The 12869-nt window shown below is 38.4% G+C and overlaps 2 pseudogenes; both read right to left on the bottom strand.

The window, feature by feature from the left end:
• Positions 1–4570, bottom strand: part of LOC147493902 (short-chain dehydrogenase reductase 3b pseudogene) — a 29516-nt pseudogene extending 24946 nt beyond the window's left edge.
• Positions 1–12869, bottom strand: part of LOC147493899 (protein CYTOSOLIC ABA RECEPTOR KINASE 4-like) — a 99877-nt pseudogene that overhangs the window by 55753 nt on the left and 31255 nt on the right.

Here is a 12869-nt window from a genome sequence, read left to right as displayed (position 1 = left end):
GAATAGGCTTTTGTTGAATAGAAATAGCCTCTACTTTTTTAGTTAGAGATTCGATTAAATTTTTAAGTTCTAAATCGGGTTTCATCTCAAACATACTGGCGGCCTTAACTGTTGAAGAGGAACTAGCGGTAAATGGGGGATATCATCACTCCCAATTGTTATTGCGTTTAGTTTGTTCTTCTAAAAATTTGTAAGCCTCTGAGGCTCCTTTACTTAGGAAACTACCCCCATTCATTATGTCAAGGACTTCTTTATGGTGATGTTGAAGTCCTTTGAAAAAGGCACGAACTAACGTGTCTTTTGCTAGGTTATGGTGTGGACACACTCTATTAGCGGTCGGTGAAGCGATTCCAAGCCTCGAAAAATGATTCATGAGGGTTACGTGGGAAGAAATGAATCTTGGAAAGCATTTCATCCGTCTTTAGGGGTGGGTAAAAATGTTCCATAAATAGTTGAACAAGTTTAGCCCACGACGAGTCCACGAGTTAAAGGCTTAGCGCTTAACCAAGACGCTGCCTTATCGGCTAAGGTGAAGGGAAAATACCCTCGGTTTAATTTGTTCCGCACCAACCGTAGGATGATGAAATGTTGTAAGGACTTGTTCAATCCTACGCATGTTGGTAAGGTTTTCATGGCCTAAACCATGGAAAACGGGTAACAAATTAAATATGTTTGGGGGGATTCGAAAATCCCCCACTGGGTCTGCTAGAACGATGCAAGATTTAGGGCTATCGCTCAAAGCTTTGTAGAAGTCGGAGAGAGGAGTCTCTCTTTCTTCACCCATTATGTCAGGTATGGTTGGTGGGATAGTAGTTAGAGGTGTTGTGATTGGTATACTCGATATGTTTGTTTGTTGACGGTTAATTACGTTCGGTGTTTTTCTCCGACCAGACCTTAATCTCATGCAAGTCTAAGTCTAAACACGAAAACAATCCAAACAATCTTGATATATTAGTATGAACCTCTAACGGAGATCGAGGTATGGAAGAAAGGAATACGATAAGCGTCCTTGCTTCGCTTATGAATAGCGTCTGTAGAAATCCGCAAAATTTTGCATAGGGCAGCGGGTCGCTCCTTGTCCATAAGTGGTGGCTGGTCGCTTTTTATGAGGGCGGTCGCGCTCCGAAGTCCAAGTGAGGGTGGGTCTTATATGAGCGCGCGGCTCGAAGTCAGAACTATAGGCGGCGCTCCTTATAAGCGATCAGCCCGTGTAATTCTGTCCCGAATTTTTCAACGGCCGAAATGAATAACCACGGTATGAATCAAACAAGGGTGGGTGGGTTTAATGGGACTTAAAAATGACTAATTTTACTATGAAAACAATGCTAAAGTGCAACTAAGATGGCAGCGGCGCCATTTGATAATCATAAAAAATATAGTCTACCTACGAAATGAACGATTAACTCAAAACGTAAGTAAACTAAAACTTATTTACGAGTCTATATTTATCAAAGTTTCTACTCTCTTTCTATTGAACAGATAGTGGAGTAGGAAGTTCGTTCCACTCCTAGTGCTCTAGCATGGAATTGTTTTCTAATCTAATTAATCGGTCTTAAGTCAATGAGAGCTTTAATGAAAGTGATATACTCTTATACTTACTGAATTTGATTACTTGAATTTAACTACGAATGCTATGGAAATATGATTGTGCTTGAATCTAGATAAAGGATTAGAGGGGAATTGAATCCACATCGAATCCAACTTATAGCCTAACATAGATTCTTGTATCTCGATTCTTACGTTCTTACGGCAAGAAATTCGAGTTCTAATCCCTAGTGTTCATGGCATTTCTACCGAGTACTAATTAGCATGTGAGGTCGTCCACCCATTCTCATGGTGAATCACGACCTTCTAGATTGGAATAGAGTCTACAATGTTTCTACACTATACCACTAAGTTTTCATCAAGGCTTCATCAACCCCTCTAATGGAGGTTTTAGCCTTGAGTCATCAAACCATCATTTCCCATTTCATTATAACTACCCATCATATTAAAATTCTAACTTAACTAAATTAACTAACAATGGTTCAATCTATTTAAACTACGGAATGATAATCAACAAGAATTAAAATCAGATCTATAAATTGAAATAACACAATTCGAAATTGAGAAAACAACTATTTTATTTATCTAATCAATCAAGAACAATGATTCAAAGACTTAATCTAAAACAAGAATTTAAAATGGAACTAAAGCTTAATTTAATTAATGAAAACAGATCTAGAATTATCTATATTATTTTAGGTCTAACTAGCTACCATTAACAAAGAGCTAAACATTGGTTTTTATACTTTCAGATCCAAAACTCGTGCATGGGCTTGGAGCCATGTTTTGGGCCAGAGAATCAGGCCCAAAACCCAATTCTTTCAGTCCAAAAAGACCTCTTCAGCTGCAGTTGGCTTCCACAGACTTTTCGTCCACTTCTAATCCTCTGATTGGGTCAAGGCTTAGACCATTGGAAAGCTCTTTCCGATTCGGTCGTTTTGACATAAGGTAGGCTCAATTCCGAGGTCTAAGTCCAAAGATACGGCTTTCGGAAGTTTTGCTGACTTGTGTGCTGTTTCAGCCCGTGTCGACTTTTCAGCTTTTGACCGGGCTTTACGAAGGCTTTATCTTCTTGAATCTTAGCCTTTAATCACGGAACTCCTTAGTAACCGACCTTTTCTCCTTTATCTCACTAAAGTGGCACATTTCTACACATAATGGACTTTGAAGCTTGAAATGTATAAAAACACGTAATCAGTGTTAACTCTTAATTATTACTCACATAATTGGTCCAAAAGTATGACTGTTAAAGGGTTAAAACTACAGTTTTGGGCTCTTATCATTAACTTTATAATTGTAACTTTGGAACGAATGGATAGATTATTTGATTTTGAATGAATGATGGATGTTTGGAATTTGTTGTTATTTGATTTTGAATGAATGATGGATGTTTCTGTTTGTTGTTAAGTGGAATTTATTATTATTTGATGTTAAGTGGAATTTGATGTTAGTTTGTATGAATATGAAAGTGTTGTAAAAACGAAATGAACTTTTAATTTTTTTTTGTCCAAATGACCCAGCCACATCATTTGGCATAAAGGCCAAACGACCGCATCAGATCGTTTGTCTTAATACTCAAACGACCCAGCCACATCGTTTGGTATAAAGGCCAAACGACCGCTTCAAATCGTTTGCCTTAAATATCAAACGACCCAGCCACATCGTTTGGTATAAAGGCCAAACGACTTGACCATGTCGTTTTGGGGTAAAATAAAGTAAAATCAAATCAAATCAAATCTAATTACACTTATTCGAACATTATTTCCAAATCACTCGATTGCCGTCCGAATCAACTTAGTCGATCACTCGATTTCCAAATCAAATCAAATAAAAGCCCTACCATTATTTCCAAATAACATAAAAATAAAATCAAAGTACACTTGTTCCAAATTACAACAAAATATCATATCGACAACATACAAACAACTTAGTTGATAATATGTACTGTTGGGTCTTCAACGGGCTCGTTTTCCCATATTAGATTAGGAATGTTCAATGCCATAAATTGCAATTACCTTGCTGTCAATGCCGAATTCCAACTTTCAGCAATATCATATCGAGCTCTAAGCCATTGGGGCATTACTGGAGGAACCGGACAATCTTCAACAAGTTCAATATTGACAACATGATTTCCGCCAACATGTGCGCTACCCAATACTTTTTTCACTCTCTCAGGATTTGCTTGGGTTCTCAGCGGCATGATAAGGAAGCACTGATGAGCTCCTATATACAGGAGGACAACATTAAATCTTGAAGCAAATAGGTATCCAACAAAGGGCATGCTCATCCACTTATTTAAGGGTGCATAACCTTCTTCATGTAGGATTTCCTTCATCACATAAACAACCTCATTTTGACTGTACAAAGTACAATAAATAGGAAGGTGGTCAATAAGCTCTTGGTACAACTCCTTTCTCATCTGCGGCCATTCTTTTTGTCTTCTTCCTAATGCAATGTAGAAAGCTCTATAACCGCAGTTGCCATCGCCAACAGGGTCATGGACTCTAACAATGTATTTATGCATTTCTTCAGGAATATCCAACCCGTAATCCTTAGGACCCCTCGTATTTCCAAAGTCTAACCCATCTCTCACATTTCGTGGTGTGGCTGTTTTTGGAGAAAGCTTATTTTTTGGTGTGGCTGTTTTTGGTGTTTTTGGAGAAGGCTTATTTCTTGGTGTGGTTATTTTTGGTGTTTTTATAGAAGCCTTATTTGTTGGTGTGGTGTGGGTGTTTTAGGTTGGTATTTTTGGAGAAGGCTTCTTTCTTGGTGTGGTGTGGGTTTTTTGGGTGGGCTTAGTGTTTGGTTGTGATGAGACCCACTCCTCATGGTCACATTGAGAATGTTCAAAATGAGATGGATCTCGCTTGGAACAGTTCTCATCTCCAGTTGGAAGCTTTCTGCTGCAGCTACCTTTCGGCTGACCTTTGGTTTTTTGCTTCCCATAAGCTTCATGAACAAGTCCATCAAAGGTGTAACCATTGGCATTCATGAACAAGTCCATCACATTGGGAGAAACAGACATTGGGTCGATAGCAGTCAAAGGGATGGACCGTTCTTGCTCTTCAAACTCAATTAATTCATGAGCATATGGCAGTCCATGGCTCGAGCGCAAATAGCACCAACACCTGATCTCTCCATCTTTAACACGCTTTACGCGGGTATCTATTTCTTCAAATAGCAAGTCCAAACACTTGCGTGAGATAAAGCCTCTGAGTTCACGAAACAAAGGAATCCGGTGGTGGTGCTGAGTTACAATCATACTCCTCTCGAAGGTAGCTCTAATCTCGGACATCTGGATCTCTAAAATCGGGTGGATTAAGCTAAACATACTAAAAAAACTATGACAATTTGCATTTCCTAGTACACGCTTCACCTGAGCATGAGACCCTTCAACTCTATTGGTCGTTGTACTCCCAAAGTGAATGTGTTGGTTAGTCCAACAACATACGAATCGATCCCTGTGAGGAAACCAAGTCTCTCGCAAATAACTAACAAAATTGGAGTACTCAACCCTGTAATATTTTTCCAAAGCATCCCATCTACGCTGGAAAGTAACCTCTGACTTCGATTTGACTACAGTGTTCCACGAGAACTGGGCCTTCTCTACAAGTTCTGTAGTTGGAAAAATATTGTAATATTTTGAAAGGACGCACGTAGCGATATGCCATCTACATAGATGCTTATGTACGTTAGGGAAAAAACTTTGTCGGCACACTCTTCGAGGGCCAAGTCCCCGCTCGAATCACGATCCGCGGATGGGCTTATGTCACCAAGCAAGCCACTAAAATGATGCATGGCCCACTCATAGTTGACTGTTGTTTCAGACTGAAGCAACACTTGACACACGGTGAAATACTTCCACGTTGAACTCACCCCAACAAACTGTACGAAAGGCCACTGATACCTGTTAGTTTTGTTGGTAGCGTCTAACATGAAAATCATTGGAAAAGTCTGAGCCAACTTAACACCTTCTAGATGGGCCCATAACAAGCCCGTTATCTCCTCGGTATTCTCATCCTGTCTTAACTCCTCAAAATAATGTTCTTTTGCTAACAACTCACGCAATCTCTGCAATTGTGTGAGACCGTTCATATCCAATTTCCTCACCTTATGCCTTGCAGTGTAGATTTGGGATATACTAGATATGTTTTCATGATACTTATTCTTAATGGAATCCAAAATTTGTTTAGGCTTTATTTCGCACTTACTCATCTCTAACAAGTACTCGAACTCTAGAACGGTCAGACCAGTAGCTAATGCATGTCCTTCCAGGGTCTTCGCCAATACATGGTTGTGAATACCATTTATAACTTATATTTTCCAACTTTCAATAGTGCCGCGTTAGAAAACACCTTTTAACTTAAATGGACATCCTGATTTCTTGGTTCCCGACCTTCTCTTATTAGCCCTCCCTTCGTCTTCCTTCTTGTGTGACCGATACACACCCGAGCACTCGCAAGCCAAATTCAATCTTGCTACTCGGTTTCCCTTGGCACACTCCGGCTTTTCAATGACCATAACAACATTAACTTGTTTTCCTCTAGCGATTGCCGAACCGATTGCCTCGCTACGTGTATGAAAGACCTAAATACATAAAAAACAACAACTATTATTAATACACTAATAAAATTTCATTTAGAAAATTAAAAAAAAAAATGAAATCAATGCCTACTCAATCATACCTCTTTCGTAGTAATTTTTTTTGTTGTATCACTTAAAATCGGTTGACAATCCACGTCATCCGAGTTTGCAGAGGATCGGTTCCCAGATAGCAGCAAAGAATCATACATATAGAAGAATAAAACAAGAGTCTCAAACAATTTGCATTTAAGTAATGAGGAATTTCGAAGTCACAAAAAAAAAAATGAACTTCTAACTAAATTTAGTCCAAACGACCCAACCATGTAGTTCCATATAGGGTCCAAACGACCCAGCCATGTCGTTCTATAGTGTCTCCAAAAAACCCAGCCATGTCATTCCATAGTGTCCCCAAACGACCCAGTCATGTCGTTCTATAGTGTTCCCAAACGACCCAGCCATGTTTTTGGGCTCGGGTTTTGCATTCATTCAAGTGTTTTGCATTCATTCAAGTGTTTTGCATTCATTCATTCATTTAATCAATCAAGTGTTTTGTATTCATTCAAATCAAGTGTTACCTCATTATTTAGGTTTGCACTTTGTCATCGACGATTTCTCGGCATCTCATTAGCTCGACTAGACGCATCTTCAAAATTTTCAAATTCTTCACCTTCACCTTCAACATTTTGTTCCACTTCTTCACTTTCAACATATCTTCTATTTTCCCATTCTCTAATTTGTTATTGCACCTCAAACATTACCTCAAATGCTTTTTCTTCATCTTCATGTTCCATTTAGTGAAACTTGAGTATTCTATGTAAGGAGTAAGGATTTTGATGAAAAAAGGAGTAAGGAGGAGTAAATGAGACACTTGAGTATTCTATATAGAGGTATTTGAAATTTTGATATATTTCGAATAATTGAGTGAAATATGTTTGTAAACCCTAAACTCTAAACCCTAAACCCCAAACTAGTTTATTATTCACAATTGAATAAAAAAAAATGGAAAATAACAAGTTTAGATATAAAACAAATTATTATTTTAGATTTGGATAATTGAGTGAAATATGTTTGAAATTAAAATTTTTTTATGTCGGCACGAAATTTGTAAACCCTGAACCCTAAACCCTAAACCCAACCCCCAAACCCCCAAACTAGTTTATGATTCAAAATTTGAAAAAGAAAATAAAAAAAAAAAAAAGTTTAGATATAAAACAAATTATTATTTTGAATAATTAAGTGAAATATGTTGGTACGAAATTTGTAAACCCTAAACCCCAAACCCCAAACTAGTTTATGATTCACAATTTAAAAATAAAAATAAAAATAACAAGTTTAGATATAAAACAAATTATTATTTCAAATAATTAAGTGAAATATGTTGGTACGAATTTCTAAACCCTAAACCTTGAACCCTGAACCCTGAACCCCAAACTAGTTTATGATTCACAATTGAAAAAATAATAATAATAACAAGTTTAGATATAAAACAAATTATTATTTTAGATTTTAGCATGTTTGCTTACAAGTTTTAACTTGGTTATATAGATACTATGTCATAACAGATAAAGAGTGCAGAGAGCATGTAATTGTGTTGGTGTAACTAATTGTGTTGTTCCTAACCCAATTTTTTAAATCGGATTTCAATTTTCCTAATTCAATTGGGATGTTGTTTCGGCAGTAAACTGCTTCAACACAATGAGAGCAATGGTAAAAAACACACTAAGAAACAGAGGAATTTGATGTTGGGGGAGATGAAACTGAACCAAATAATGGCTGCCTACGTACCCAAGATCTATTATCTAGGGATCAAGTTTCCACGTAGTTCCTTATAAAAAATAGTTTGATATTTATATAGGTAGAGTAGAGAGTCCTTGTAGCTCAAGTCATCTTGTTGCTTGAGTAATTGTGATAGAATATAACTGTCAACTGATAATTATCTCTTTGATAAGAAATGAATATGGACATAAATCAATGTACATTAGTGGCAAGTCATGTGGCTAAGGTTCAGCCTTAGACACATGTGTTAATGGGCCTGTACATTGATCCATGATATTACAAATTGGGCTTTAGCCCTGTCGATTAAATGAATAAAATAGAGACTCCTACTAATGGACGTTTGCCACGTAGGTGGGGGTCGAAAGACAGCCCCCTCTTTGGCATGCGAACGAAGTGCACATGGCAAAGAAGAGAAGAAAAATCAAAGAAAACTTGGAATAAGAAAAGAGTAAGCGGAATGTATAACAAAGTGTCGTGCGAAAAGAAATAATTGGAAAATTGACTGTCGAAAAAAAATCGTGAATTATCGGGAACGAAATAATGTCAAACTAATGTATACGGGACGCAATGTAGTTAAATAAAAGATGGCCGAAAATGCACTAAAAAAAATTAAATATGCACAGAAATAAAATTGCAAAAAAATTCGATTGGCGAAAACTGTACTGAACGCGTCACGTAATAATACGAAATTTGAATTCGATGATGCGTGCCAATGGAATAGCGATACTTGGATTATACCGTTGAAAATTAAACGTAGGGGCAGTCTAGTAATAATAGTAATCAAAGGAAGTTAGCTACTAATCGGACTCAAAGTGCTCGGATGAGATAAGAATTGAGAGTAGAGATGAAGTTGGAGTTGGAGAAGAATCCCACCAGTACTTAAGTCGGTTTGGATAATAGAATTAGATAACACATATACCACTGAGTCTCCCACCGTACCTTAAATTGTTATGGATGAGTACTGTGCTTGTCTATTTATACGGTTTTAAAACTGATAGTCACCCACTTCGTCTCTGTATAATCTTTCATCGTATATTGAAGATTGCGTGAAAATGGCCTCTGTTTGAATTTGAGACCAAACTTCAAAAGTCTCGCACAACGAATGAGATAAGATAATAAGTCCTGTATCTCATCTCGATCTTCGTATATAGGAAGTTGAAACACATATGCTGAGTCATGATTTGGAGTACATGCGACACTATACAACAATTTCATGAGACAGAATAAAATCCACTTGCAACATCAGGTTCGATCATCCTCTTAACCTTATCATAATGAGGAGGAACTCCTTCATAAGCCTTCAATCTCACTGTCCCATCAAATATCTTTTTGCCACTGTTCTTGCTACAACAATATTTGATAGTTGTTGTTTATAGACCTTGGCTGGTAAAGGTCGAACGTAAGTGGCGACGAAAAATATTCACTTTGGTTTTTCTTATTTTGAGTGAACCCCCTCAAGACCTGCTGGAGAAGATGGTGAGGGCGATACTGATGGTGCTAGTATATACAAAAACATGTTACAACCAAACAAGATACGGTGCAGTGCCAGGAAGGAAGGGGCACTGTACCGGTGTTGCCTTGATCTGACCCGGTTCACCCTTGTGGAGTTAGTAAACTCGGTTTTTGAGCTATCTAACCCGATTTTTTTTTTTTAAGTGGTAGAAACGACCGTAATATATGGGAGAAATATAATTGAGAAGAAGAAGATGCGTTGACGATCGTAGACTTGGTGAGGTGGAAAGAAGGTGACAGATATAACGAATACACGAGGCCACGACATAATCTAGCTCAGGATCGAGCAGCTTCAAATTGGATCGGCTAGGATATTAAGCTTAAATTATTGAGTTTCGATAAAACTTAAATTTGGTCTGTCGAAGAAGACGAAGAAAACGGAGAATATGACAAAGCGGTGTCGGAAACAGATATGTTAGTATTTTTTTTTTCATCAGTTATCGTAAAATTTTGGTTAAGTCTGAAAAACTGACGAAAATATTTGTATTTTTGTCGCAGGTTGAAACGGAGGAATTACGAGCAAAAGATAGTGACGAAAAATTTTGAGTGGAAAGATCTTAATACCTTAGAAAAAATAAAGAAGCTGAAGAAAGGTTTTGCTCAAGGTGATCACGCCGCAATGCCGTAGAATAAATAAAGAAGTCGGAGAAAATTTTTGCTCAGAAAAATCGACGAAAAGTGTCTCTCAGAAATATCGGCTCAATGCCTTAGAAAAAATAATGAATGCGGAAGATAGTTAACCGAAAGTGCTAAGCGAAGCGAATGCAGATTTTGAAGAAGAAAACGAAGATTTACTCGAGCGATTGTAAGATAATTGACAGAGACAATTGATTAGGTAATTGTGTGAATGTAATACCATAGAGCTAAAACTTCTTTTGATGAAAAATAAATAAAAATGGGTTTGCTATTGAATATTGTTGTTGTGTCAGATAACATACCTGCGGAATACTGACAATGTTGTAGATTTATGTAATTGAAATGAAATAGAACGAGACGCCCCCATGTAGAGAAAAATGCCCCCAATACGTACTTAACTTTGCAAAATTAGGCTAAGCGAGCATAAAAGCGTTCAAACTTAGGCTGACGAAGCTAAACGTGGTAACCTCGTCAGATTTTGTCGGAACGATAGTAATGGACTAAGCGAGCGTAAAAGCGTTCAAACTTAGACTGACAAAGTTAAATGCGATAACTTCGTCAGATTTTGTCATAGCGATTTTAACGAACTAAGCGAGCGTAAAAACGTTCAAACTTAGACTAGCGAAGTTAAACGTAGTAACTTCGTCAGATTTTGTCGTAGCGATAGTAATGAGTAAGCGAGCGTAAAAAGCGTTCAAACTTAGACTGACAAAGCTAAATGTGGTAACTTCGTCAGATTTTTTTCGTAATGATAGTAATGAGTAAGCGAGCGTAAAAAGCGTTCAAACTTAGACTGACAAAGCTAAATGTGGTAACTTCGTCAGATTTTTTTTCGTAATGATAGTAATGAACTAAGCGAACGTAAAAGCGTTCAAACTTAGACTGACGAAAAGATGACTGCAAAAGTGATGTGTCAAGCCCTTCGCTTCTAACGGTGGCGGAGAGATAATCCAATGAATCTGCATGACGTAAGTCATTTCGGGGTCTTTGAGTGATAGAGATGCTATCAAATTGTCGAACAAGACTATGTATCAAACTAAGATAAGCCGCCATACGCTCATCTCTTGCTTCAAAAGACCCACCAAACTGATTTGCAACAAGGCGAGAATCCGTGTATAACTGGAGCTTTCGCGCCCCCAGTGTCAAAGCTGTTCTCAAGGCACAAATGGCATCCTCATACTCGGCTTCGTTATTTGAAGCGGCGAAGCCAAGTCGCATAGATTTCCCAATCTTTTCTCCGCCGGGTTTAACAAAAACACATCCAATTCCCGACCTAGATTTACTATGGGAGCCATCTGAGTAAACAATACATAGGTCAATGGGTTTAGGAATTGCGTTTTCAAGTTGGTCTTCATCGCCCCCAGTTATTGGCGGCAGAATGTCTTCCACAGATTCTTCCTGGCGCAAAAAATCGTCAATAGGAGAATCATCAATCGGAAAATCAGCTACCAAAGAAGCCAGAGTATGTCCTTTTTCAGTAGTACGACTTTCAAAGACAATGCTATATGCATTAAGATAACTTTCCCATTCGGCTAATCTACTTGATTCTGATAAAAAAAGACGGGTCTACCATCATCAATGAAAAGAACATCACTAACAGCTTTAGTTGTAGCTGCCAGGTATATGCCACTAGGTTGACCCGTTGAAGGACTTGTCAATATAGGAGGACTGGCCAAGTATTTCTTCAGTTGTTGCAATGCCATCTTACAATCAATGTTCCAAGTTGCCGCCCTCTTTAAAGTCTCAGTATCCTTCGATTTAACGAGTATATCATCGATATAAGCTTCCATTATTTTTCCCAGCAGATCGGAAAAAATTGTATTGAAGAGTGAAATCCATTTCACCCGAAAGATTTAAAACATGAGGCGCCCCGGTCGAGCCTATGTGGAAGATGACACCTGCCATTACCTCTTACAAGAGTTAGAGATTTTAGGCGGTACACACTTTTGGGCCAGACTGGAGATTGTATTTTTCTTTGCGTGTAACCAACCTATCTAGGTCGGTAGTTTGTCTGGGATTGTGGTCTTCCCTCTAGTTGCTTCTGTGACACCTTTATCCCTGCCTGGTCGGACTTGTCTGGGATGGCAGTTTTTCTCAAATCTGCGAGGTCGGCCTTCCCTGTCAGGTCGATCCAGTCTAGGATGAAGATTTTCATTATACTTTCTTCCGTGACGTCTTTTTTCCCTGTTTGGATGGACCTGTCTAGGATGGCGATTTTCCACAAATCTGCGAGGTCGGCCTTCCCTGTCAGGTCGGTCTAGTCTGGGATGAAGTTTTTCCTTATACTTTCTTCCGTGACGCCTTTTTTCCATGTCTGGACGGACCTGTCTAGGATGGCGATTTTCTGCAAATCTGCGAGGTCGGCCTTCCCTGTCAAGTCGGTCCAATCTGGGATGAAGTTTTTCCTTATACTTTCTTCCGCGACGCCTTCTTTCGGAGGCGTTTGTACCGCCGTTTGCGGTAGCGGCGGCGGCGGTGCTGCTGCTTTTCGGAACCTAGTAACAAAAGTACGTAACTTTTCGTCACGTTGTTGCTTGATGTTCAAAAGTGAGTCGACATCCTTTGGCGTCTTGCAATTGTGGCGGAAACGATTAACAAACTGATTTTCTAGTTCATTGTATTGGTGAATTGATCTTGAAGGCAACTCACTAAACCAGCGTAATGCTTCTCCCTTTAGAGTTGATGGAAAGAGCTTACATATGAGCGGATCATCTCCACCCCATAACACCAACTTATTTTTGAATGATAGAACATGCAAGCCGAAGATCTCCTTCCTTCATCATAAAGTTCAAAATCGGATTGTTTGAAGTCGGGAT

Source organism: Coptis chinensis, chromosome 6, assembly GCF_015680905.1.
Source record: "Coptis chinensis isolate HL-2020 chromosome 6, ASM1568090v1, whole genome shotgun sequence".
NCBI lineage: Eukaryota > Viridiplantae > Streptophyta > Magnoliopsida > Ranunculales > Ranunculaceae > Coptis > Coptis chinensis.
The sequence above is the reverse complement of the archived record's forward strand: the minus strand, read 5'-3'. Positions and strand labels throughout refer to the sequence as shown.